Source organism: Peromyscus leucopus, chromosome 10 (genome assembly GCF_004664715.2).
Source record: "Peromyscus leucopus breed LL Stock chromosome 10, UCI_PerLeu_2.1, whole genome shotgun sequence".
NCBI lineage: Eukaryota > Metazoa > Chordata > Mammalia > Rodentia > Cricetidae > Peromyscus > Peromyscus leucopus.
This window is the reverse complement of record NC_051071.1, coordinates 84,610,635-84,617,093: the sequence shown is the minus strand read 5'-3', so window position 1 is coordinate 84,617,093 and position 6,459 is coordinate 84,610,635. Positions and strand designations below refer to the sequence as shown.

At 46.4% G+C, this 6,459-nt stretch overlaps 1 long non-coding RNA gene across 1 annotated transcript; it reads right to left on the bottom strand.

Moving 5' to 3' along the window:
• Positions 1-388: 388 nt before the first annotated feature.
• Positions 389-6,172, bottom strand: LOC119088667. The gene is made up of 2 exons (XR_005092359.1): positions 5,963-6,172; positions 389-704 (listed from the first exon to the last, which is right to left on the bottom strand). It is a non-coding gene; the product is annotated as an uncharacterized LOC119088667 (long non-coding RNA).
• Between the last annotated feature and the right edge of the window lie 287 nt (positions 6,173-6,459).

Here is a 6,459-nt window from a genome sequence, read left to right as displayed (position 1 = left end):
TGGAGGGAGGATGGACCGGCTGAGCCCAGCTGACTTTCCTGTCACTACTGTCTTGTGACAGTAAGAAGGATATGGGTACCACTTTCCCCACAGGGTCAGCGTGGGGATGGAGGCCCAGTTACCCTCCCTCGGGGCACTTAGTTATTTCCGGGGATGAAGGGGCCTCTCTGCCTCTACTGTTTTCCCTTGAGGAAAATGCGCGCGCGCGCGCGCGCGCGCGCACACACACACACACACACACACACACACACAAGCTGGGCCCCTGGGCGGCTGATGATGGCTCCTTTTGCCTAGTCTTCATTCCTATCACATCTTATTCCCATCCCTGGTCCTGCTCATAAACACTTCAGTCTCACAGGCCCAGTTGGAAAGAAAATGTTTTTGAAAATAATTCTGGAGTTTTATAGGTCAAAGTCAAGAGCAGCCTTATGTGCCAGCTGAGAATGAGCAGCCAGTGGGAAGAGCCATTTTCAGGGCATGGGCTTTATAAAGCCCTTAAATGATGCTCAGCAGCCTCCTGATGTTTGAGCAGGACTTCTGGGCTGGGTTCTGCTTCAGCTGTTTTATGAGTGCCCGGAAATTGTGTACATGGTCCTGTGTCTGTTGGTAGTTTTCTTCTGTCAGGGTCTGAGCAGAGCCTCTGACTTTAAAATGATTCATCATGCTGGTCTGGAGAGAGTCGATGTTAAACCTGCTGGCTTTTCCTGAAAGGATAAAAAGGTAATGAATATTCATTATGCATTACCATCCATTATCCCTTGGAAATCCACAGTCAATATCATCATTATCATGCTTTATTTAATAGACAGGAGCATTAAGTCTGGATAGGATGAAGGGAAATATAGGGGCTTCTGAGTTCAGCAGATCTTTATGGGATGGGTCTTCACCGAGTCCTTGCGTTGAGGGATAATGTAAAGACAGAAAGGGACTGTATGAGCTTTGGCAGTGCTGGGCCCTGGCTCATGTTAATTTGGGCTCTACCGCTGAGCTACAGTTCCAGTCTTGGGATATTCTGAGACAAAGCTCTCTCTGTGTAGCTGGCTTTGAACATGACTGGCCTTGAATTCAAGTTCTTCCTGCCTCTGGCCCCCTGCGTGCTGGGACACAGGCAGAGCTACTGTGCCTTACTTCTCCCTCTCATCTTTACTCACAGTTGCATGCCAGCGTCGCCATTCTGGGTGGAGCAGCATGGGCATTCTGAGAGCCCTCTTCCTGCATCGGTTCAGCTCTGCCTGTCACAGACACCCTGACGAGCAGATCCCTGAGGACTCAGGGCATTGTCACTAAGTTAATGTCTTAACAGCAAATTCATCTGTTATCTTACAGTTCTGGAGCTTACAGGGGTCTCACTAAGATAAATCCAAGTGTCTCCAGCACTAGACTTCTTCCAGGAACTGCTAGCAGTGAACGTATTTCCTTGTCCTTTTCAGCCTTATCTATGGCCCTATCTTCTTCCATCTTCAAAGCCAGCAACGACAGGTTGAATCCTCACAGGACCTCACTCCAGCCTCTTCTTCTGCTTCTCCCTAAGGATCCTTGTGATTATGCTGAAAACACTCAGATAGATGAAGATTCTCCTTTGCTCCGTAACATAGTCACAGACACCAACAACTAAGATGTGGGTTATTCTGTCTAATACACCCAGGCACCAAAGAAAGAGCTGCCTTTGTTCCTCTAGTTACTGTAGGCACCGTTTTTGATAGTGCTCAGTTATATACAGCTTACTTTGAAGAGCACGGTCCTTGTGATCGGGACATCAAAGGGCCATGAAGGTTGCAGGTTCTTTGATCTCATCCTCCCCTTCTAGAGGGACACGGTTCACAGGCTGTGTCCCGTGGACCATGAATAGCTCCTAGAGCAGCATCTCTCTTAGGAAACATTCAAAAGATATCTGATGTTGACAGTGTTTGAACATCTACCTTTGGCCAGGTCCCCAGGGTAACAACATGTTACCAAAAGATGACCTGGAGGCAGTATGAGATCTGGAAACTGTCGGATGAGCATTTTGCTTTGGATGGAGATGAGGAGAGATTCGTGGCCTGCCCAGAATACAAATGTCACCTTCCCTTCTGTACACCCCATACAACTGTGTATGTGCAGTGTGTGAACATGGACAGAGAACAGGACATCTGCTAATGACTACAGACATAAGCAGCAGGTGCTCAATCACGGAAGAAAGTGCGGAGGTGGGGAAAGGGCCTGGTCATTTGGCTCATGGTCACTTGTGACTGTATTGGGTTTAAGGTCTTGCGGGGAAACATGTCTCAAGGTGAGGTTTGAGTGGTGTTGAGACCTCATTAGCTAATTGTTGCTGAGTCCTAACGGCTTCCTCAGGGGAGGGGGTGACGAGAAGTCAACAACACTGACCTCGGGAGTCAGGTGAAAGGCAAACAGACTCGTTTATTTAGTAACAGGGAAAAGCCTTATATACCCTCCTCCCAGCACCCAGGCTGTGTCCTGATCTGGTGACATTGCATAGTCATCCCTCATTGGCTGGGCATGATCAGGAGCTCTGACCAGCACCTGTTGCTAGGGCCTCAGGCAGACTCCAGGTTGGCTCATAAGGAAGTACATTATGTGCATGCCTTGGCCACTGGTTTGAGGCGATTTCCTCGACCCTGTGGGCCTGTCCTCCTACAGCTAATTGCATAGGTTGGAGACTTTTGTTTTGTTTCTGATGCTGCTGGGAAAACATTCTTTTCAGTGATTATGGGGAGTCTTGACTTTACAGGAAGCCCTTAGGCCGGGAATATGGAATCTAGGGAGAAGGTACCCAACTTTGTAACTAATAGCGCTTGGTATAAAGTAAAAATAGGATACTTTTTAACAGTTATTAAGAATTTTAAGGACTTGATGCTCAGCTCTGTGATAGGGTGTGCTTAGAAAACAAGCAATAAAACAGGCAATACAAAAATTCAAGATGACGACAGCAGCATATTTAAACAAGCACGGTTCCCTTCTGACGTGAGGTCCTGTGTTATCACACTGACACATTCACGGAGCTTCCCTGCCCAGAAGTAAGCTATGTCCTGTGTGCCACCAGCATGCTGAATGTTGACAAGGTTGTTTAAGGCCCCTTTTCAGGGATGGACAGAGCCAAGGCTCTTTGCTCTGACTGTTCCCCTTCTAAACATGAAGTGTGTCTGCCTGCACTGGATGTTTGAATGTCAGTTTGGAGATGTGTTTCCAGTCAGCATCCCTGAGTCATGAACCAGAGGCCCACACCTCCCCAGCTCCATCCTCGTCATAATCCATCCTAAGGGCAGCTGCTGTCCCAGGTCACAGTGAAACAAGGGTCTGGAGTCATTGATAGGACAGCAGTGGTTCCAATGTATTTGGAGACATCTTCGAATTCATCCTTGAATAACTTTATTTTTTTTTTGTCTTAAACATTAGGTAATACCTGTTCATTAGAGGTGCTCTAGAACATATAAACAAGCAAAACAAAGGATGACTTTGTCTCTCCATCCTAGAGAGAGCAGTTGTTGATGACCATTTGGACGGAGGTCATCAGACCCTTTTTCCTCTTTTTTTTTTATTTAATTTTAACTTTATTTTATGTGCATTGATGTGAAGCTGTCAGATCCTGGGGAACTGAACTTACAGACAGTTGTGAGCTGCCATGTGGGTGCTGGGAATTGAACCTGGGTCCTCTGGAAGAGCAGCCAGTGCTCTTAACTTTTGAGCTGTCTCTCCAGGCCCCTAACTACAGTCTTGTTCCCTACAATCACATGTAGTCCTGGTTTAGGTATCTGTTCTTTTCTCTCTCTCTCTTTTTTTTTTAAATTTAACACACCATAGACAATGCTTTACGTCCATTGATGTGGATTATGGATTATGTAGGTTTAAAGAAAATAAGATTAAAAAAACCACATTTATTTATTGGGTGTTCATGGCAGAAAAGAACTGGGGAGTCAGGTCTCTAATTTCACCCTGTAGGTTCAGGGATCAAACCGAGGTGGCCAGGCTTGGCGGTACATAACTACCCGCTGAGCCAGCTTGCTAGCTGTCTTTTAAGGGCAGTGTAGGGCCCCAGGGTTCGGGTGTAGTTCACTTCCAGTCCCTCTTTTGTTATAGTACTGCTATTAAACAGCTGTGCTCCATCTCAGTGGGTTCATCTCCCTGCACATCTGTCATGGTTTGGATATGAAGTGAGTCCCATTTCCCCGCAAGGCATGTGTGTTCAAGGCTTAATCCTCAGCACCATGTCGAGAGGTGGGACTTTAGGGGTGTGATTGGCCTGTGAGCTCACAGACTGAATGGTGAATCCATTGATGGATTTATTTTGTCAAAATACAGAAATCCGCCTGCCTCTGCCTCCCGAGTGCTGGGATTAAAGGCGTGCGCCACCACCGCCCAGCTCATTGATGGATCTTTAGGAGGTGGTGGAAACTCTGGAAGGTGGGGTCTGGTTGCAGGACGCCAGTTGCTGATGGCGCACCTCGACGGGCATGGCTTTTCTTTGGTTTCCTCCTCTTTGTGCCACGGTGTCCCGGCTACCAGGAAGCAAATGCCTCTCCTCTCCTCTGCCTTTTCCACCATGATATTCCTGCCTTGCCATGGGCCTAACAGCGCTGAAGCCAGCAGGGACTAAAACCCTTGAGACTGAGAACAAATAAAGCAAAGTGTGTTCATTGTTTTATAAATCTGTCCTACGCCATCTGTATTTTCCTCTGTTAATGTATCTTTTTAAGTGAATCTGCTCTGATAGTTTGTCACGGTGACAGAAAAGGACCAGTACATCTTTGACAGTCTCCCCAGACTCCATCCCTTGATGCATTTTCACTGAGGCTGAAGGCCGGTGATTCTCCACCAGAGGGGACTCTTCCTCACAAAGAGGAGTTTGGGGGCCAGAGAGCAGTATGCCAGCAAGGGCTGCAGAACAAAACCCTGCCTCAGAAAATCAAATCAAAACCAAACCAAACAAAAAGACCGTTTTCTTATATAGCCACGTTCAATCCTTTCTGCATATTTTAAATTGCTTTTCCAGCATCTCCAGGTGACTCCTCCTTCTGAGGGAAAATCCTTCACCCACAGGAGCGGAATCTGTGCTGTGTCAAGCTGTGCCTAGTAGGCCACAGAAGCTTGAGCTGATGCTTACAGCCCTGCGATGTCCTATTGGTTTCATTTCCATCATAAAACGTCAAATCTCCTGTGAAGTTCTGACATATTTATGAGTCTGGGAAAACATTGCTTGCCTGGCTCACACCAGTTCCCTGACTAATCTACACTGGTACAATGGCATCTCGTCAATTTATTAACCCCCAGTTCTATTAAAAGACTAAGTGGAAGGAATCTTAATGATGCTTCTAGTCCCACTCTGCCGTTAAACTGACTGAGGACCACAGAGAGCCGTTAGGACTGGAGCCTGGGGCCTTGCTCTGGACTTGGCAGTCCCCAGCAGGGCTGTTTCATCATTTTACACTCATTATCCCTTTTACCCCAAGGATATAGGTATATAAAATAGCTATACACATCAAACATTCCCTGATAATAAATCATAAGAAACTTTAAACAATTCTGTGTTATACAGATAATTTTACTGCTTGTTAAAATATAAAAGCAAATTTGCGTACTAATGAGATGGATGGGCTTGTTTTCACATTAAGAACTGAATCTTGGCTCAGTATTGGATGCATGGATGGGAGCATCTTCCACACTTTTCAAAGTGTGTCAGTCGCTGATTTTGTAACCATCAATGCTGAGAAGGCCATTTTCCATAAATACATAATACAAAGTGGCAGAACTGTGTTTAGGGCCATTTCAGAAACTGCTAGCCACCCTGCTCTAACCCCAAGACAACCACTTGCAGGACTCTGGTCTCTGCCTCCACCAAGCAGGTCCCAGGGATCGAACTCAGGTTGTCCTTGTCCTCTGAGCTATCTCATTGGTCCTCAAATAGCAATTTTTAAAACCGAACATTCTAGTGCAATACAACCCAAAGATGTAATCTGATACTTACGTACTGAGGACATATTGCAACTTGCAAGCTATTACAAGAGAAGAAAACTTCGTATGCTAATAAAGCGCCGCAGTTTATAAAATACAGCAAGGTCGAGTCTGAACTGGATCGCAGGGCGTGAGGGCAGGCACAGGGCAGCCTGCATGGCGTGTGTTCAGAACCAACGCTGCGGCGAGGCTGCACAGCACAACAAGAGTGTGTGTTGCTAGGTGTGCCGTGGAGTCCTTATGCACACGTTTCCTTTTTTGTCTGTTTGTAAAGCCTGTGGTCATGGCAACACTTTAATTTCAGATTATTTTTGCGTTCTAGTTCCTTTAAAATATGCTTGATTTCGAAATCATTTTTGGTCCTTGCACCATTAGAAACCTTTAACCATAAGCAGTTTTTTCACCCACCCCTGCATGTCGTCAACCCCCCATTTCAGAAGCTGGGCAGTAGAGAGGGTGAGTCCAGAATGCTTGAGTGAAGGTGCAGGGAGAGAAAAACCTCTGGCCACC